The sequence below is a fragment of the Saimiri boliviensis genome, chromosome 16 (assembly GCF_048565385.1).
Source record: "Saimiri boliviensis isolate mSaiBol1 chromosome 16, mSaiBol1.pri, whole genome shotgun sequence".
Lineage (NCBI taxonomy): Eukaryota > Metazoa > Chordata > Mammalia > Primates > Cebidae > Saimiri > Saimiri boliviensis.
This window is the reverse complement of record NC_133464.1, coordinates 81,256,848-81,278,555: the sequence shown is the minus strand read 5'-3', so window position 1 is coordinate 81,278,555 and position 21,708 is coordinate 81,256,848. Positions and strand designations below refer to the sequence as shown.

Below are 21,708 nucleotides of genomic sequence, written 5' to 3'. Positions count from 1 at the left end.
GAGAAGAGAATAAAACTTTTAATTTACAAACCAAATGCTAGAAGACTGTGAAACCACGTTCCTAGGGTCCCACGAGGAAAGGATAGTGAAGAGCATTTCATACCCACTCAATGCATCTATCCTGTGTCAGGAAAAGGAAGGCACAGCAGTATCCTACCCACACTTCTCCTCTGCTAAAAACAAAACGACACTAAGAAACCTCAAGAAAGAAATTTTAAAAAGCATCAAAATAAATAATTCAGAAAAGATGATGAAGACAAAAAACAGTAATAAATAATAAAACCTGTAAAGTTTAAGTGATTATTGGTAACATAGCTATTTAGCACATTTTGAAGCTTTTTTTTTTTTTAATTTTTTTTAGAGATGGAGTCTCACTCTGTTGCCCAGGCTGGAGTGCAGTGGTGCAATCTCAGCTCACTGAAATCTCTATCCTCTCTGGTTCAAGTGATTCTCATGCCTCAGCCTCCAGAGTAGCTGGGGTTACAGGTGTGTACCACCAAGCCTGGCTATTTTTTTGTATTTTCAGTAGAAACAGGGTTTTACCATGTTGCCCAGGCTAGGGGTGGACTCCTGACCTCAAGTGATCCACCTGTCTCGACCTCCCAAAGAGATGGAATTGCAGGCATGAGCCACTGTACCTGATCTTTAAATGTTTCTTAAAATAGAAGAGGCATTATGTAAAAAAAAAAAAAAAAACCAAACCCCCAAAAAACGTCAATCTAAACATTTAGATGATTTCAGCAGAGCTGGAAATACCCAGCAGGGTAGGCAGAGAGGAATTAAAAGTAGGTGAATCACCCTTTTTGAAGTCAGGGAGTTATTTATATTGTTTAATTCTTGACACTAATGAAAAATACATGTTTAGATATGTCTGTTAGAATTGAAACATGATTTTAAATATCTTTCATTTCCTGCTTTAGCAGCACATACACTAAAATTGGAATGACACAGAGCATGGCCCCTGAACATGGATGACATGCAAATTCATGAAGCATTCCATATTTTTGATGACTGGATAAAGAAAATGTGGTATATATACCCCATGGAATATTATTCAGCCATAACAACCGTGAAATCTTGTCATTTGCGGCAACATGAATGGAACTGGAGGACATTCTACTAAGAGAAAGAAGCCAGAAGCAGAAAGTTAAACACCACATGGGATTCATTAGAGTCTTATAAGGAGTGTACAGTTCACGATAGAGTTTGTGCTCCTACGAGACTCTAATGCCGCCACTGATCTGACAGGAGGCAGAGCTCAGGTGATGATGCCAGCTGGCCTGCCACCTGCCTTGTGCTGTGTGGGCCAGTTCCTAACAGATCACAGGCTGGGGCAGGGATCCCTGCTCTAGAACAGTTGTATAATGTATGCTTTCATCAATAGTGCACAATAACCATTTCATTATAACTGCAGCAATACTGCCTATTTTAATTTTTAAAAATTAGCCAATTTGTTAAAAAGAAGAGTATTTAGGGGTAGCACTTCATTAATATTGGAAATCAAACATTTTTCCTATGTGCTTATTTTTGCCTATTATAATTCCATTTATTTAAAACTGTAGAACATACATGGAATTGGGGAAGATAGTTTTTGTTTTTTGCTATGTATATTACTTCTGTAAGTTGCTTTACTCTGTAAGTCTTTTACTCATTTTTCTAAGAGAGACTTAATATATTTCTTGTTGATTTTCATGAACTTTCACATATTAAAGACATTAATTCCTTATCTATCTAACTCAAATATTTTCCCAGTTTTTCATTTGCCTTTCAACAGTGCCCTTTGACATATTCAGAGTGATTAAATTTTGTCTTAAAATGTATCTGTGCTTAGATAAGTTCCTAGGCATCTAAAAATCAGATATGTATATTTGCTTATTTTTGTTTTCACTTTACTCTATATTCCACGTGAACTTCTAACCTATATTGCAAGATAGAAATTTAACTTTATGTCCCCAAATAAGTAATAATTTGTACAACACTGAAACAGTCCTGAACTAAAATCCTGGCCCAGAGATGAATTATTGTTTGACCTTGTGCATGTTACTTAATCTCTTTAAACACTGGTTTTATCATCTGTAACATGGAGATAACACCTACTTTTTAGAGTTATAATGATTAAGTAATATGACAAATGCAAAATTCCTAACAAGTGTCGTGTTCATTAACTGTGAAGAGCCTGAGATTTTACCCTACTTGCCAGCTGACAAGTTAGCCTGCCAGTTTCACAGATGCTGGCAGAAGACATGAGACTCCTGGATCAGAAACAAAGGACTTTATTATTATTCAATGCACAGCAGGCAGCAAGAGCATCACCATATGTGCATCAGTTTTCCTTGACTGAAGTCCCATGGTGGTGAAAGGATGAGCCCAGATAATTACCTACACATGCAGTGGGTTGCGTTTGAGGAGAGGAACTCTGAATTTAGGGTATCCAAATCTTCTAGAGTGTTCAGTAAGCATGCCTGCCCTATGCTCTGTGGGAGCACCTCTTTCTATTTTCCAAGGCTGTTTGCTAAATGAACATCCATGAAAAGATAATCTGAAACAAAGGAGAGTTAGTACCTCACAAGACTTGCAGAAAAGTGAAAGACCCATGGAGAACTGTCTCCCAACACCTGCATGTAGACAATGTTCCATCAATGGAATTGTGTTTATCTACTAAATTACTGTATACATCTAAGTCTGTCTCTGGGCTTTCTATTGTCTTTTATTTTATTGGCACTATGTTGATGTAATCTTAAGTTCCATGAGGAAAAAATCTATGTTAATTTTTTAAAAAGTTACTTTTATATAGAAGCTGAACAGATGACGAATTTAAATAAAGTCGTATATAGCAAAGTTGTTTTGGTATTCGGTTATGGTAGAAAAACTGGTTCACACGGAAGTCATCCCCCACTTCCTTTTGTGCTCTAAATACATAACAATTATAGACAAAACATCTTTAGCAACATGTGAAAGACATAACCATCTCAAAAACAAGATAAACATGTCTAGGAACCAGAGCCAGCATAGAAACATGAAGGCATTATTACATAAAACCACAAGTCTACTGGGCTCCAGATCCAGAAGCAGGCAAAATTGGCCACGGGGCTGCCACGTTACACTACTAGAGGGCAGCATTCACATTGCTGGGTTTGGTTTTGTTTTTAATATTTAATTTTTTTCTTTAGAAAAAACAGGAGAGGGCCCTTGTCATCTATGTGAATGGTCTCCTCTGGAAAACAGCTCTGCCGGAGGGAGGGATCTGGAACCAGTTTTACTCAGAAAGCGGCCTAGAAAACAGTGTGAAAAAGTTAAGAACACTGCTGATCCAGACGGCGTTGGCATAAAGATGAATGTCTGCTGGAGTGAACAGCTGTCATTTGTGGTTGCTGAATATTTTGACCATGGTCATGGTTTGAATGATCCCCCCAAAATTCATGTTGAAATGTAATTGCCATTGTGACAGTATGAAGAGGCCATTAGTCATGCGGGCTGTGCTCTCGTGAATCGAGCAATGCTATTGCCACAGGAGTGGGTTTGTTACAGCGAGAGTTGGGCCCCCTGTCCGTCTCGGTCTCGCTCGCTCTGGCCTCTTACCCTGATACCTCCCATGTTACGGTGCAGCAAGAAGACTCTCACCGGATGTGGCCCCTTAGTTTTCTACTTCCCAGCCTCTATAGCCATGAGCCAAAGAAATATCTCTCCTTATAAATTACCCAGTCTGTATTCTATTAGACCTGCAGAAAAACAGACCAAGACAACCGCCCTTCCCGTATTGAGTCTTGTCTTCCCATAGAAGAAGCCAGAAAATGTACATTCCAGGAATTCCTTGAAACTAGGCTCCAGACACAGAACCTTATCTCGGGCAATCAGGTGAATCCCCATGATACTTGGACTTGGGTGAGGAAGGTGTTAGGGACTGTGTTCCGCTAAAATGTTGAAGCTCTAATAAAGACAAAGCCTTTAAGAAGGCAATTAAGGTTAACCGGGAACATAAGGATGGAGCCCTAATCAATAGGACTAACGTACTTTCCCAAACACAAAGAAACACGCGGGATGTGTACACACAGGAAAGGCCATGTGAGGACGTGGTGAGAAGGCACTGTCTACAAGCCAGGGAGAGTGGCCTGCTGCTGTGGTCTGAATGCTTCCTTCCAAATTCATACATTGAAACTTCATGGCTAGTGTGACTATAAGAGGTGGGGCCTTTTGGAGGTAATTAAGCCATGAGGATAAAGTTCTCACCGATTGGACTAGGGCTCTTATAAAAGGGGTTGAGGGAATGGGTTTGCCCCCTTCTGTTCTTCTGCAGTGTGAAGACACAGCATTTGTCCCCTCTGGAGGAGACCAGGCAGAGAGACCAGGCCCTCACCAGACACACCAAACCTGTTGGTGCCTTGGTGGGGCCAATCAGCCTGCGGAACCTGGATAGATAAATTTCTGTTTTGTTTGTTTTTTGAGATGAAGTTTCGCTCTTGTCGCTAAGTTGGAGTGCAATAACACGATCTGAGCTCACTGCAACCTCCACCTCCCGGGTTCAAGCAGTTTTTCTAACTCAACCTCTCAAGTAGTTGGTATTATAGGCATGCACCACCACGCCTGGCTCCTTTTGCATTTTTAGTAGAGATGGGGTTTCACCATGTTGGTCAGGATGGTCTCAAACTCCTGACCTCAGGTGATCCACCCATGTACTTTGCAGCATGCCTCCCAGAGTGCTGGGATTACAGGCGTGAGCCACCATGCCCAGCCTAAATTTGTGTTTTTTAAGCCACATAGTCTGTGCCACATGCTGGCAGAGGTTTCTATTTCTTTGGGGGCAGCAATGGTGCAGAGCTGATACCTGGTTCTGAATGTCGTCAGTGAACAAGTAGCAGTGGTATTTATGCTAAAATAGACCCCGTGATGTCACTGGGCATCATTCCTAGTTGTGTAGCTCCAGAGCTTGGATTTCTAGCCCTGCCAGAGACCCTTGAGTTACCTAACATCCTAAGTTCCTTTTCTGCTTAAACACAGCTGTTATTTGCACCTAATACCCCCAATCGATATAGTAATTTTCGGTAGGAGACAGTATTGCAGAAAACCTGACTGCAGTGACTTAAATATAAGGAAAGTTTGTGTCATGCTCCAGGCATCCTTGACTTGGGCTGGCCAGGCGGGTACAGGGGGACTCAAGCTCCTTTCTCACCCTGCTCTGCTGTCCTCTGTTTGGAGCTTTTGTCCTCATGGCCATAGGTTGCCTGCTGCTCCTTCCTGTATTGGGCATCAGCAAACTTTGAAGGGGCCAAATGATGGTGAACTGCATCCTCACATGGCAGAAGAACAGAAAAGGGCAAACCCACTCCTTCAAGCCCTTATGTAAGAACCCTAACCCAGTCCATGATGTGTGGGCTGAAGGTCTCTGCTACAGCTATTCAGCTCTGCCATTGCAGCATGAAACAGCCACAGACATGTGTATATAAATGGGCATAGCTGCGTTCCAAAACACTTTATGAAACCAGGCAGGAGGTGGAACTGGGCCCGAAGGCCATAATTTGCAGATCCCTGTTCTAGATCCAGGAGAAGGAGGAAGCACGTGCTGGACTCGGCACCTTCAGCTTAAAGCTTAATGGCCAGAGCTGTGTCATAGTGACTACCCCTAGCTGCAAAGGCAGTTGGAAGTCTGAGCCTCTATTAGCATTTACAGCCTTTAGAGCAGGGTCCCCCAAACATTTTCATGCTGTGTGACACATGGAAAATAGGGGTATATGGTCGATGTAACTTACCACCAACTGGCTCCAGGGCAATGGCTGGTCCGAGTCCTACCTGGCTGCTGCAAAGTTGGAAGGGATCAAGCTCTTGGTCACACCTGTAACCCATTTGCAGACACTGGTTGGAAAGCTCTGCCCTGTAGCCAAACAGGCAAGGAAGAAGCTTGTAGGACAGAGCCAGCTCCCGACGTGTGTGCAGACTCAGAAACTCTAGTTTTAACATCCTTACAGCATGAAAACTTCCAGTCACTATAGAAAACCTGATTTTAATTAAATACATATTCTAAACTTTGACTGCAAAATTCTTCATAAATAGAGCATTCTTAAAATGTTTTTTAACATGGTGTGACACTCTTATTCTGGTACTTCCCAGGAAGTGGGAGTTGACACTTCAAACTGTAGTTTCTCCACCAAAAATAAGGGCTTCTTTTTGCATCCTGTGAGTAATTGTGACAGGGTGACAAGACACCCTAGCACTGGCCAAAACCACAAAGCTCCATATTTTTGGATTAGTGTGGATATTTAAAAAATGATTCTAATCCCTCACAAAACTTTCTCTCTGCCCAGGCCCAACGCTGGCTTTCCCCGGGCCCTCGGTTCCCCAGTCCTTCTGTGCTCAAGCCCATGCTCTGTTGCTACTTTGTTTTACTTCTTGTGACTGAGACACACATGGTGTGATGCAACAGTGGTCTCCAGGCTGCCTTTGCCATAACTCCAGGTACATTCCCTGAAACACATTTAACCATTCTCTGTACCTGGCCCATATTTGTTTTGACTGCAAAGAACAGAGTACTTTGCTAGTGGCCCTTAAGCAGGAGAACATGTATTGTTTACTTAACAAAAAGTTGGGAGGTGGGCAGCCTGAGGGTGGATTTGGCAACTCAACAATGTTACTGGGGCCTGATTCTTTTCTGCCACCCTCTGTAGGCCAGGTGTCTTTTTTCTTCACGGACACAAGCATTGGCTTCTCCTGACAACACCCATGAAGGAAAGGGATGGTTGTCAAAGCCTTTCTCTCCCTGCACCAATCTTAGAGAAGGCGCCCCCAACGCATTCCTCCATATGTCTCACTACCAGAATTCGGCCACAGCCCAACCTTAGATTAAACAATGGCAACAAGAAGAGAGTGGGCAATGGCAAACCAACCTCCACCACTGAGACCAATCGTGGATCAACCTGCATGGCTGAGACCAATCACAAATCAGGCTGTGTGGCTGAGACCAATCACAGGTCAATCTGCATGGCTGAGACCAATCGCAAGTCAATCTGCATGGCTGAGACCAATCACAAATCAACCTGTTTGGCTGAGATCAATGGCTAGTCAATCTTCACGGCTCAGACCAATCACAAATCAGCCTGTGTGGCTGAGACCAATCACAGGTCAATCTGCGTGGCTGAGATCAATCACAAATCAATCTGCATGGCTGAGACCAATCACAAGTCAATCTTCATGGCTGAGACCAATCACAAGTCAATCTGCATGGCTGAGACCAATCACAAATCAACCTGCATGGCTGAGACCAATCACAAGTCAATCATCATGGCTGAGACCAATCACAAGTCAATCTGCATGGCTGAGACCAATCACAAGTCAATCTGCATGGCTGAGACCAATCACTAGTCAATCTGCATGGCTGAGACCAATCACTAGTCAATCTGCATGGCTGAGACCAATCACAAGTCAATCTGCATGGCTGAGACCAATCACAAGTCAATCTGCATGGCTGAGACCAATCACAAGTCAATCTGCATAGCTGGGCATACTACTGACCAGACAAAAGGGAATTCCAAGAGCAAGAGAAAGGAAGTATGGTTGTTGAGTAGAAAACCAATAGCACCTGCCATTGTTCCCCCAGCCCTGAGTCAGTTTCCTTGGTGCTTGTTCCTTAGAGTGGCAGAGGTCCTGTCTTCTATGTCTTTATGATCCTCTCTTAAAATCCTCTAGAGTGACCTGTCCAAAGGGAGATTTAAAAGATGTTTTTTCAAAAAATATGTGTTTTCACGGAATACTATTCAGCAATTAAAAGGACAGATTACTGGCACATGGAACAACATGGATGAATGTCACCGATGATACCGTGGTGAGTGAACACAGCCAGCATACTACTTTTTTGTAGCATATCTCAAAGAGTATATACTGTAGATTGCATTTATATGACCATAAATCGAACAGGCAAAAATAATCCAAGGTGGAATAAAAATCAGAACAGTGGCTACCTCTGAGCGGTGTGGAGATTACCTGGGAAAGGAGCCAAGGAAGCTTTCTGGGAGAAGAAAATGTTCTATTTTGTGTAATGTGCAGATTACAAGGGTGTGTCCATTTGTCAAAATCACACTGCTAAGCTGCCAGTGCATTTGAGTGTATACACTTTTACAATAATAACTGAGTGGGGGGAGTGGGGAATGAGGGAGTCACAGAGATGAAACAAGAAAGGCAGAATGTTGCTAACTGTTGGAGCTGGTGGATGGGAACTTGGAACATGGGGTTCACCATTTTTATCCTGTTTATTTTGTATGTTTGACATTTTCTAGAATTAAAACATGTTCAAAAAGTATTTCTCCCTTCTCTTTCATGCCACTGGGTTTTTAGTTTGCCTCTCCTCTCTCTGAGGCTCTTCTTAGAGAAAGACCTGGGTAAGCAGCCTTCTGCTGCCTTCTGGCATCACCGGACCAGAACTCACGGTATTATAAGCATGAGCATTTCCGTCATCGGGCAGCGGGCCCGGTGCAGGCTCCATAATGTGCAACCTGACTCCTTGGAAACAGAGGTGCCCACTCCCCCTCTGTGCCCAGGCACAACAGCCTGCTCAGAGTGGGTGCTCACCAAATGTTTGGTGAATGAATAAATGAATTATGAATTAACAGAAGAGTGAAATTAATAAACAAGCATCACAGTAGCCTGTAAACGTTCCCCCAAAAAAGTGTATCATAGGCAGGACCCAATTTATATAAATGGATCGTGCTCTAAAGATTCATTTGTCACTTGTTTGGATTTCTTGATTTTCTTCTTAGTGGTCAAGTTTCCAGATCAGCCACCAAATAGGGTGACCTGCTCCGAGTGAAAACGTGTGACATTATTTCAAAGGAAAAAATGCATTCTGAGATCTACCTCCAGAAAACCAGTCTCTAGTTGAAAGCTGCCAGTGTGAACATATTAATAGTCTGTATTTACTGAGAGGCAATTACTCAAAGCAAGGTGGACAATGCAGCCTCCTGGAGGCTGTCCTGGCTCATGTTCTGTCTCACTTGACAGCACTAAGGGCGGCTTCAGAATTTCTACCCAGAAAACGGCTCAGGGGCCTTGTCTAGAAGGAGCGTTTGTTTTTATTTAGATCACAGATGTATTTGGAGTTGCTTAGAGGGGGTGACCGAGGCCCCTGAAGGCACCCCCGGACAGTGTCAGTCCTTATACATTGCAGTTGGTATTGCTTTTACAGATATGAATCTTCCACCAGGAAAAGGCCTGCCGGGTTAAGGTGAGCTTCGTGCTGTTTTCCACACCGTTAACCCCATCACCTGGCCAGCACTCCATAGCTGCTGTGGAATGGTGATGTCTGAGAGTGAGGTACACGCATGGGGTCTGCAGGTACTCTCAGACCCCCAGCAGAACATCGCCAACCACTGCAGCCTGGGGCTGGGTCGGACCCCTTTGCAGGTGGCCATGGAGGCATTTCCCATGGATATTGAAGGAAAGCTCTCTAGGAGAGAGAGGAACGTTTACCCCACACCATGTGCTAGTGTTTTGAAGCACGTACTCTCCTTTTGCCTTCATAAGCTACTGTGTGAATTAGCTAAGTAGCCCCATTTAACAGACAGAGAAACACAGGCTTGGAGTGTGATTCTGCTTGCAGATAAGAAAGTGCATAAACTCACTAAGAAATTAATCCTCAGGGCCAAAGCCCTCAGCATGTTGAGGACACTGAATCACGCCTGTCTCGAAGCTTAGTCACGATTACGTTGCAGCTACTCCTGTGGATGCCAAAAAAACTTCTGTCCTACAGTCAGCCAGGCTGTATAAGGTAAGAAAGTGGAGCTGCCGGCCAGGCTGGAGGGGGACGCATAGCCCCTACTGCCCACTCAAGGACACCCAGTGCGTTGGTGTCATATTGCCACTGTCACAAATGAACACAAACCGAGTGGCTGAAAACAACACTTATGTGTTTCTTACTGTTCTGGAAGCCACAAGTTGAAGCTCAGTTTCGCTCAGCAAACATCCAGCTGTCAGCCGGCTGGTTTTTCCTGGAGGCTCTGGGGGATTCCGTTTCCTTGTCTATTCCAGCTTCTAGGGGCTGCTGAATTCCTCAGCTGATCCCTCTGCCTTACACCCCTCCCACCCCTGGCTTCCCTCCTCCTGTTTCTTACTTCTGGAGTCTAATGTCCCCTGCTTCCCTCTTGAAAGAGCCCTTGTGATGATCGGGACCCACTTGGATAACACAGAATCCTTACTCAGTCCCATCTGCACAGTCCTTTTTGCTGTATGAGGCAACAGTGGAAGTTCTGGGGATTAGGCCAGGGGCATCCTGTGGGGGCCATCACTCAGCCGACCACATTCAGCACCTCTGCAAGGATCTGGTGTGAGCAGGCCCAGGAGCAGGGTCAACCTGCCAGGAAGGGAATGCACTTAGAAATGGAAATGTCAACATTTCACTTGTTTAAGGAGAGAAGAGAAAAATCATCCTACTGCAACTTGAATGAATTGACCATTTCTATTTTTCCTGTTTCCCTTCCTGTCCTTGGCTAAATGCAGAGGTAATTTTATGTAATTGCAGTGTTAGGATTAATACAATTTTCTGTTCTGCTTTTTTCACTTAATATCACGGGGTTTTCATTGTTTTTTTGTGACGGAGTTTTGCTCTTGTCACCCAGGCTGGAGTGCAGTGGTGCAATCTCAGCTTGCCACAACCTCCACCTCCAGAATTCAAGCGATTCTCCTGCCTCAGCCTCCCAAATAGCTGGGATTACAGGCATGCGCCACCTTGCCCAACTAATTTTGTATTTTTAGTAGAGATGGGGGTTTCTCCATGTTGGTCAAGCTAGTCTCAAACTCCCGACTTCAGGTGACTCACCCACCTCGGCCTCCCAAAGTGTTGGGATTACAGGCATGAGCCACTGCACCCGGATTTTGTTTTGTTTAGACGAGAGTCTCGTCTCTTGCCCAGGCTAGAGTCAATGGCACAACCTCCACCTCTTGGGTTCAAGCAATTCTCCTGCCTTAGCCTCCTGAGAAGCCGGGACTACAGGCATGCACCACCACACCCAGCTAATTTTCTTTGTTTGTTTTTTGCATTTTTAGTAGAGATGGGTTTCACCATGTTGGCCAAGCTGGTCTTGAACTCCTGATCTCTGGTGATCCACTGGCCTCAGCCTCCCAAAGCGCTGAGATTATAGGCATGAACCACCACGCCCAGCCCACATGTATTTGAAACTATTCATAATTGTAACTCAGAACTCATGTTAAATTATTCTTTAATGTAAAAGAGGGTGAGGTAAGAGGCTTCCTTTAAGCATCAAAGTCCCCCCTAAGGTTAACAGGTGTGCACAGGGCTGTGCCTGTGTTCCCTGGGCCAGGTCTGTGTCACAATACATCCCCCAGCACTAGCCTGCTCCCCCCTCCCCTGATGTCAGCTTCTAGAACAGTTTAAGATGCTTTCTGCTGGGTGCAGTGGCTTATGCCTGTAATCCTAGAACTTTGGGAGGCCGAGGTGGGTGGATCACGAGGTCAGGAGTTCGAGACCAGCCTGACCAACAGGGTGAAACCCCGTCTCCACTAAAAATACAAAAATTAGCCGGGCGTGGTGGTGCGCACCTGTAATCCCAGCTACTCAGGAGGCTGAGGCAGGAGAATTGTTTGAACCCGGGAGGTAGAAGTTGCAATGAGCTGAGATTGTGCCACTGCACTCTAGCCTGGACAACAGGGTAAGACTCTATTTCAAAAAAAAAAAAAAAAAAGATGCTTTCAATTGAAAGCCGTAGAAATCTGTCTAACCCATTGGGTCCCTGTTGTTTTCTGCTGGATGAAAAGGCCATGCAGGAGCCACATTGATGGTGGAGAAGAGAAAATAAATGTGTAAGGGGACACGCTACATAGACACTAGCCTGGATCTCATTCCAAATATATTTCCTAACTCATCCACACCCAGTAGCTGAGCTGTCAGAAGACTCTGGTGGTGGCTAGACGGTTAGGCCTCTCCTAGACTGCAAACATTTCTTGCTGAAATAGCAGCTGCATACGCCTCCCACAGAGAAGGAAAAGATGACCCGCAAGACAAGTGGGCTGAAAGTTGATTCAGTTCCTACATCCAAAGGTTATTCTGACTCTGCTGTTTCTCTTTTTAAATCCTATAGAGGTAAGTCTGGAGCAAATTTTACCATAATAGGAAAAAAGAAAAAAAACCCACCCACCCCTTGGGCCTGTGTTTTCAGTAATTAGCTCAATGTGCTAATGAGAGTCTTCAGGGAGAACAGCATTAATTAATGGGTGAATTTCACTTTAATAAATGTATAGGCAATTTTCTAAATGCAGATGGCAGAGTCTGCCCTGATGGCTCTACCTAGAGCCACTCAACATGGTAAGTGTCGGAGGAAAGTGGTTAATTTGTAAAATGTTTCATGATCCTGATTAGAAGAGAAATCATGCTTGGGTTTGCTTTCCAATGTATTATTCATCTCTTCACAGCCCAATAACTCCCACATCCTTCCCCAGCCCCCAGTGTCCTGAGGCTCTTTGTCACTCCTATTGTCCCCACATGGGCAGACCTCTCCTTCTGGAGGGCCGGGACCTCCTGCCTGGTGTGTGGGATCTCTCTCCCCACCAGTTTCTAATCCCAAGGGAAGCTGAGGGCCTTCGACTCTCTCTCTGAGTAGACAGAAAGGGGCAAAATGTTGTCCAAGCAAAATCCATGAAACCATTGAAAATAAAGGGCCTAATAGGCTAGGAAATGTAATGCCCCAAAGTCATCATTTCCGTAATAAAAATATTACGCTTTTCTTTTTTTTTTTAAGAAATAATTTGCTGGTAGTTGGTTATAGGCTTTTAAAAGCACCGGTCACAATAGGGAACTAAGAGTTCTGTTCTGTTTTGTTTTGTTTAGGTTTTAGAGACGAGGTTTCTCCATGTTGGTCAGGCTGGTCTTGAATTCCCGATCTCAGGTGATCCACCGGCCTCGGCCTCCCAAAGTGCTGGGATTACAGGTGTGAGCCATCGTGCCCGGCCTGAGTTCTGTTTTTTAACCAACCCTCTGGGTCAGCATTATCTTCCTCCTTCACAGTCAGGTGAACAAAGAATATGGTGAGTGTGCGACCCGCAGAGACCCTTCCCAAAGCAAATGAGAGTGAGGAGTTGTTAAGCCGAGTCCAGGTTTATTGGGGTTTGCGGGCAACTCGAGCGGGAGAGGGAAGAGCTGCACCCAGCAGCTGCCGGAGAGGGTTTTTATAGGGGCGGCGGCCTGTTTAGGCAAGGCGTTGTGAAGTGATTGGTGGCGGTTGGGCATGGGCGAAGGGGGAGTATTGTGGAGTGCAGGGATTGGCTTAGCTTTGGCGGGCTAAGGTGGGGAGTACAGGTGAGGTGTTATGGAGTGACTGGTGGAGGTTAAACAAAGAAGAAGGAAGAGCCATGTGGCAAGAGGGGATGGGCTCCGGAGGCGGTCCGCTGGATGTGGGTCCCGGGCATGGGGAATGGGCCCTTTCTACCTAACATTCCCGACTCCCTAAAAAGGGAAAAAGGGCGACGAGGTCGTTCTGGCTACTTCCTGCTGAAAATGGGCGGCGGAGGGATCTGATTTTCTTTAGGGGGTTTGGGAAGTGGGCAGAAGGGCGTAGCTTTCCATGGAGGTTGGTGGGTGGGAAGTGACGTGATTGTTTCCGGGGGGCTGGTGTTGGTATGGTGTTATCGTGGAAGACTGGTTGTAGCATTATCTGGTTGATGGTAACTCGGGTTAGTTCTTGGAACCGCCGTTGGAGAAACTGGAAAAAACAAGGAGCAATGAGCAGAACAAGACAGATAACCAGTAAGGGACCGAGTAATGGGGATAGGAGGGTGTACATGGAAGACGACCACTATGCGGAGGCTTCTGTTGAGAACTTGTAATTCTGGAGGCTGGTTTTGATTTTTTGGAGATTTTCGATTCGCGTTTCTACCAGTCCAGATTCGTTGACATAGTAGCAGCATTCCTCTTGTAGGAAGATGCAGGTTTCTTCACGCTCCGCCATAAGTAGATCCAGCGCCCTCCGATTTTGTAGGGCTACCTGGGCGACCGAGGTGATCTGTCGTTGGAAAGATGTTAGAGACTCCGCTGAGTCCTCGATGGCTGCCTGAAGTTGTGAGGAAAGGCAAGCCAGAGCTTGGTGAGAATGGAACAATGCCCCTTCTCCTAACCCCATGGCCAGCGCGGAGCCTGCAAGGGACAGGCCCACAGCCACCGGGAGGAAGGCCGCCCTTCGGGTGCGATGAGACGGAGCCTGTGGGACCTGTAGTAAGAGGAACTTGGCCGGAGAGTAGACAGTGAGTCGAGGTACTACGGTGACTGGAAGGCATAAGAGGGTTGGAGGTTGGCTAGAGGACAGGTTTTTGGTTAGGGTGCCATTGCACTAGAAGAAAATGCCTCGTGGAGCGGTTAGGTCGGTCGAAACCTGTCTGGTGTAGTTACAATGGGAATAATTGTGGCCTAGGGAGTAGCAGGCCGGGAGCTGAGACTCAGGTAAGGCATAGAGTTGTACATTAGGAATGGGAGTAAAGGGGTTAGATGATTCTGGAGCATTACGCGGAAAGGGAACTGGTACCGCAACGAGAGGAGTCTGCCCAAGAGTGGCACACAGAAGGCAGGAGGTTAAATTAGTAAGTCCGGACTGGTTAGCAAGTGCCAATCCCTCCCTGAGGAGGGTGATTCATGAAAAGGGGTGTTGCGGGGTTGGAGCTGAGTGTTTAGGATTTGCTCCTGGATTTGTATGGAGGAACGAATCTGTGAAGAGGTGAGGACGTAGGCGTGCCCTATGTACAGGTGTGAGGACGGGTACGATTGTTTTGGGAAGTCATAAAGGGCTGCCTTTTGAGGACTGGTCTATATTTGGTCCTAAGGGTCAGAAATGGTTAGAGTGAATTGGTTTTTTCCCTCAGTGGTGGGAGTTTTGGATAAAAGTGAGTGATGGGTTTGACCGCTTGGGCTTGGGTATGGCGTTGTTTTTCCAAGTTACAGGTTGACCAGACACAGCCCAGACAAGAGTACCAGGAAGAGGTTTGACAGGTTGAAGGCTGTCTGTAATGGAAGCAGAGTACAGGGTGGGTGACTTTGGAATTATGAAAACTAGAAAAGTTGAGTTGTAGGGGACGTGAGCCCCCTGTTGCGGGACAGTCAGAGGTGGCTAAAAGACGGTTGTGAGAGTAAGGGGAGGAGTTACAGATATGATGTGTTTTGGTATAGTTTTCAGTAAGGAAGAATCTCCAGACATACTGAGAGGAGCTAAGTTTTGGTAAGTTTGAGAGATAGAGGGCCAGTAGGAGTACACTCCCAGCGGGGAGAGAGGGAGCCATCAGAGCACCTCTTTACTTGGGACAGGTGGACCCACGACGGAATTTGTGCGACCTTAATGGCTGAAGGGGTGGCGAGGATGACTGTGTAAGGGCCCTTCCCACTTGGGGGCGAGAGGCTTTGGGGAGAGGGATTTAATAAGGACTGAGTCACCCGGAGATACCCTTTGGGTGGTTTCGGATGGTTGAGTGGGCTGTGGAAGAGAAGCGTTGGCGTGTTCCCTAAGGAGATTCTGAAGGAGAGTGAAGTATGGGAGGTAATTACTTAAAGGAGTGGCTTCGGGTGATGGAGGAGTTGAAAGTAAGAAGGGGCGACCATACAGTAGCTTAAACGGGCTAAGCTGTGCTGGGCCTTGAGGACTTGCTCTTAACCTGGCAAGGGCGATGGGGAGCAGTGTAACCGAGGACTGGCGGAGTTTGAGCATAAGTTTGGTTAAATGCTCCTTGATGAGGCCATTGGCCCGTTCGTTCTACCTTACCAGAAGACTGGGGATGATAGGCAGCGTGTAATTTCCACTGGATTCCTAAGGAAGTGGAGACAGCATTAGTAATCTTTAGAGATGAAAGCTGGGCCGTTATCTGACCGTACGGCGGCCGGGAGTCCAAACCGGGGGATGATGTCTTGGATAAGATGAGTGGCTACTGTTCCCGCCGACTCGGAGGCTGTGGGATAAGCTTGAATCCGGCCTGAAAAAGTGTCGACAATGGTTAGTAGATAGCGGTATTGTTTGTGTTTTGGCATGTGGGTAAAGTTAATCTGCCAATCTTGGCCAGGCAGAAACCCACGTAGTTGATGAAGTTGACGCCAAGGATGACAGGAACCTTGGGGGTTGGCTTTTGCACAGATAGTACAGGAGGACTGGACCTTCTGTATGGTGTTGAGGAGGTTGTGGGGGTGAAAAAGTGGACTGAGGAAGTGGTACAAGGCTTTGGGTCCAATGTGGAGTGAGTTGTGAATGTCTTGAATTATTTGGTACCTTTGTTTTTCAGGGAGTATAAGGAGATTGTGCTTAAAAACCCACTGTCCCTGAATTGAACATTGGGTAAAGATTGAAGGTTGGCTAACTCCGTGGGAGAGTATTGGGGGTCGTATGTTTTGGAAAGGAAATAGAGAGTGGTGGCGGGGGGAGCTTTTTCTTTGGCTGTTGTTTTTGTAACGGAGTCAGTAAAGGCACTTCCCTTAGCTACAGGAGTACGTGAGGATTGGTGTCCCCTGCAATGGATGATAGCTACCTTACTGGGGAGCTGGATTGCCTGAATAAGCTGAGACATGAGTTTTCCATTGAGAACGGGGGTGCCTTTAGTGGTAAGGAAGCCCCGTTCTTTCCATATCATGTAGTGGGAGTGAGCGATTAGGAAGACATATTTGGAGTCTGTGTAAATGTTGACTACTTTTCTGGTTGCCCAGATTAATGCCCGAGTAAGGGCAATTAACTCAGCTTGTTGAGAGGTAGTTTGTGGGGGCAGAGGCTGAGCTTCAATGACGTCAGTGTCTGTAACAATGGCATAGGCAGCTTTCCGGGGTCCTGGGGTGGTGAGGGCTGAACTACCGTCAACGTAGAGAGTGATTGAGGCTGCTGGAATAGGCTGGTCAGCCAGATCTGGGCGCGGGGACTGACTGAGCTCAAGAATTTCGGAGCAGGAGTGCTGTGTTGAAGGCTCCGAGGGGAGAGGAAGGAGGGTAGCCGGGTTTAAAGGGGAGCAATGTGAAAGAGTGATTGCAGGGTTTTCGATGAATAGTACGTGTAGAAGTTGAAGTCGGGAGGGCCCGAGATGAGTTAAAGCTTGGTGAATAAGTAGGTCAGTGAGCCGATGTGGGGAGAAAACTTGGAGGGGTTGGTGCAGATTGAGTTTTAGGGCCTCAGTAGTGAGGTTGACTACCGCTGCGAGGGCCCGTAGGCATGGTTGCCATCCCTGTACAGTGGGGTCTAATTGTTTGGACAGATAAGCTATTGGCAGGAGGGTGGATCCTATTGGCTGAGTAAGGACACCTACTGCTGTGTTCTGCTTCTCGTCTGTATATAGGTGGAAGGGCTTGTTTGGGTTAGGTAGAGCTAGACTGGTAGTTGTGGATAAGGCTTTTAGGAGAGCATTAAAGGCCTGGTTAACAGTTTCCTGGGAGGTTAGGGGTCCTTTAAGCGAATGCGAACAGGCTGATGATGGGAGGCCACGGAGGGAGTACTGGTATCCCATACCTGTGGGCAAATGCTAGGAAGGAGTTGGACGGCCTGGTGGGGGGCTGGCGGATTGGTAACCAGAGAAAGAAGGAAGATACTGGCATTAGTATGTGGGAAGACGATAGTTGCCTGCAGTTTGGTTAGAATGTGCCGTCCTAAAAGGGGCACGGGGCATGAGGGGATGACTAGGAAGGAGTGGGTGGAAATGGAGGAGTTAAAAGAGCATGTGAGTGGAGGGGTTTGGTGCGGTGTGGATGGAGACCCGTCAATTCCCACAACAGAGACCTGGGAAGGAAGAGTTTGTCCTGAGTAGGAGGGAAGCACAGAGTAGGTAGCCCCCTTGTTGACTAAGAAGGAGACACTTTTACCCGCTACCTTGAACACAACCCTGGGCTCGGCAAGGGTAACCGGGGTTGGGGAGCCAGGGCTCCTCTAGTCGTCTAACAGCCCTAGAAGTTCCGGGAACGGAGAGTTCTGGGCGCCTGGTCCCTGGGCGGCACGACCAGGTTCCAGGCCTCCAGTGACAGCCCCTTGCTGTCCAGGATGTCGGTCCGGAGAGACCGGGACCCTGGGCAAACTGGGGCAGTCAGACTTCCAGTGTCCCATAAGCTGACAGATGGGGCAGGGCTTGGTGGGTGGACGAGGTTGGGGACAGGCCTTGGACCAGTGTCCTTCCTTCCCGCATTTGAAACAAGCCCCTGGAGGGGTGCGAGCGGTATTTTGTGGGCCCCGGTTTCCTGCCGGCCGCAGGGCCGCTACTAGAGCCTGGGTTTGTAAAGTGACCTTCTGTTTCATTTGGGCTTGGCGGGCAGCCTCGGCTGTGTCTTCCCTTGCGTTAAATACTTTAAAGGCCATTTTTACCAGGTCCTGTATAGGTGTTTCCGGACCATCCTCCACCTTTTTTTGTTTTTTTTTTTTTCGGATATCAGGGGCAGACTGTGAGATAAAATGAGAGGCGAGAACAGTTGCCCCGTTTTGGGACGCGGGGTCTAGCCGGGTGAAACGGACAAGGGCATCTTGCAAGCGGCTGAGAAAGAGAGCGGGATTTTCATCTGGCTTCTGAGTTATTTCTCTGAGTTTGTCATAGTTTACTACCTTATTGGAGACAGTATCCATGCCCTGTAGGAGATATTGGAGCATGCGATCGCGAGCTGGGATGTGGGATCCTGGCCCCTCCTGATAATTCCACTGGGGGTCTGTGCTAGGGAGAGCTTCAGCTCCAACGGGGACCTGGTTGGGGTTTATAGCATGGTCCCTGTCAGCTGCATGCCTAGCTGCTGCTAGGATGCATTCATGTTTTTCTGCGGTGAGAGTGGAAGTGCAGATAACACGGATATCATGCCAGGTAAGACTATAAGCCTGAGTGAGGTACTGAAATTCCTTAATACAGGTGGAGGGGTCGGCTGAGAAAGATCCAAGCAAGCGTTCAATTTGAGCCAGGTCTTGGAGAGAGAAAGGAACGTGAACTCTGACGAGTCCCTCCGTCCCGGCCACCTCGCGGAGCGGAGCCAAGACAGCTGGTGGGTGGGATCTAGTACGGGCCGCAACTGGAGAACTTAAAGGGGGCGGCGCCGCAACAGTTGGAAGGGAGGAGGAGGACGAGGAAGGAGGAGGAGGAGCTGTGGGAGTGGGGGCAGGGTCTGCAACTGGCGCAACAGTTGGAGGGGAGGAGAAGGACGAGGAGGGAGGAGGAGGAGCTGTGGGAGTGGGGGCAGGGTCTGCAACTGGCGGAGGAAGGGAGTTGGAGTGAGCAGGAGGGGGATGGGATAGGTGGTCAGGCAGCTCCTCCTGCTGTTCGTAAGGAGGGGGAGAGCTGACCTTGGGAGGGGTGCGAGCTAAGAGAACTTGATGAGTGGAACAGGAGGAGCAGAGGTCGGGGTGGGGACGCAAATCCCAAAAAGCCTGGACGTACGGCACCTCACGATCCTTGCCAGTACGGCGACAAAAATTGTTTAGGTCTCGTAGGACGTTAAAATCGAAAGTACCAGTCGGAGGCCAATGTGACCAGTTATTAAGCTGGTATTGGGGCCAGGCCACTTGAGACAGGAGGATTTGGGAGTAGCCCAGCTGAGAAAAGTTGAGGAGTAAGCACCTGAGAGGGGTGTTGTTAGGAATTTGAGACTCCGTGTTCCCCATGGCGCGTGTGGCAGGACCTTTCCTTTAGCGGGATTGGGCTAGAGCGGTGTGGGAAGAGGCGTCCCGTCTGTCCCACAGCCCCTCTAGAGGACGGTAGGAAGAGTCAGGAAGGGCGTCCCCTTGTCTGACCGTTCCTATTGTGGAAGTGGAAGTGGGGGAAGGACCAGAGGAGGCGTCCCTCGTCTGATCACTTCCAAGGCTCCTGGAGCCTGGTTGGAGGATCTGACTCTCGGGCCGGCCGGCGCTTGGCGAGGGATCCGTGGAAGGGGAGACGCAAAAGGAAAAGAGGCCACCACACGCACCGCGGGGAAGATAGGCAAGTAAATGGACTTACCTTATCCGGAGTGTGGAGGCCAATTCAGAGGAAGGGGGTCGCCAAAGGGAGGGGGCCGCTGGTGGACCAGCCGCCCACACCTCCCGGGTTTCGGCACCAAATGTGCGACCCGCAGAGACCCTTCCCAAAGCAAATGAGAGTGAGGAGTTGTTAAGCCGAGTCCAGGTTTATTGGGGTTTGCGGGCAACTCGAGCGGGAGAGGGAAGAGCTGCACCCAGCAGCTGCCGGAGAGGGTTTTTATAGGGGCGGCGGCCTGTTTAGGCAAGGCGTTGTGAAGTGATTGGTGGCGGTTGGGCATGGGCGAAGGGGGAGTATTGTGGAGTGCAGGGATTGGCTTAGCTTTGGCGGGCTAAGGTGGGGAGTACAGGTGAGGTGTTATGGAGTGACTGGTGGAGGTTAAACAAAGAAGAAGGAAGAGCCATGTGGCAAGAGGGGATGGGCTCCGGAGGCGGTCCGCTGGATGTGGGTCCCGGGCATGGGGAATGGGCCCTTTCTACCTAACAGTGAGAACCTGGCCTGCGATTTGAAAACGTATTTCCAGGCTTTCCAGATGGGCTCATCTCGATGTTTTAAGAATTAAATGGCCGGGCGCGGTGGCTCAAGCCTGTAATCTCAGCACTTTGGGAGGCCGAGGCGGGTGGATCACGAGGTCAAGAGATCGAGACCATCCCGGTCAACATAGTGAAACCCCGTCTCTACTAAAAATACAAAAAGTTAACTGGGCATGGTGGTGCGTGCCTGTAATCCCAGCTACTCAGGAGGCTGAGGCAGGAGACTTGCCTGAACCCAGGAGGTGGAGGTTGCGGTGAGCCAAGATCGCGCCATTGCACTCCAGCCTGGGTAACAAGAGCGAAACTCCGTCTCAAAAAAAAAAAAAAAAAAAAAAAAGAATTAAATGGAAAAGTGTACTGTGATTGTTGCTGTTGCCTAGGGAAAAAGAGACGAGGGACAAGATTGTCCATCTGTACCTGGTGCAGAGAGGTGTATTGAGTACTTGCTTGTGCACAGTATTGGAGGGAGGTCACATGGCAACAAAATCAAACTGCTCTGGATTAATAAACTTTAGCAATTGCAAATCCAGATTCATTACACCCATTATTTCGGCAATAAAATCTCCATTTAACAAATCTATTACCTGGTCCCAAAATAACTGAAAAATCCAGTTAAATGGAAATGCCCTGGCCTGCCACTGAATGTTTTAAGAACCAAAATGGAAAAGCGCTCCACACTGCTGCTGTTGCTTAAGGGACACAGATGAAGGACAAGATGACTTGTTTGTACCGGGTGCAAACTCCCTCCTTATTGGGTGTCGGCCACACTCACCGGAGACTCTGTCACCATTGTGTACCTCATAAATATGCGTTGATATCAGAAGATGTCTCTGAGGAACTGCACGATTCTCAAAGCAAATCCCACTCAGCTCATCTTCATGTGACATCTTTTCAGGGAAGACAAATCATCACATTCCGGGGATGCTTTCATATACATAAGATGCAATTATCCCCCTCAACCCACAGTGACCTGAAAACCAAGTTAATTGAGTGCAATATTCCAATAAATAGATTCTAAACACAGCACAAAAATCCAGTACAACTACAGAATTTATATAGTCTGAAATTACATTTTATTTTTCTTTTTAGGAACCAGAATAGAATTTGGGATCGTCAAGTATTCATCACCCGGATGAGAAAACCCAGGAGTAGAGGAGTTGGGATATTTGCTCAAAGCCAGGTGGCTGCAGCAGAATGATGTCCAGACCCAGCCCCTAACCTGCAGGGGAAGGTTCCTGGGCCCCATGACCCAAGAGGG

At 47.4% G+C, this 21,708-nt stretch overlaps 1 pseudogene; it reads left to right on the top strand.

Moving 5' to 3' along the window:
• The first annotated feature begins 911 nt into the window (after positions 1 to 911).
• On the top strand, positions 912 to 1,006 carry LOC120365803 (U6 spliceosomal RNA; annotated as a pseudogene).
• Positions 1,007 to 21,708: the final 20,702 nt, after the last annotated feature.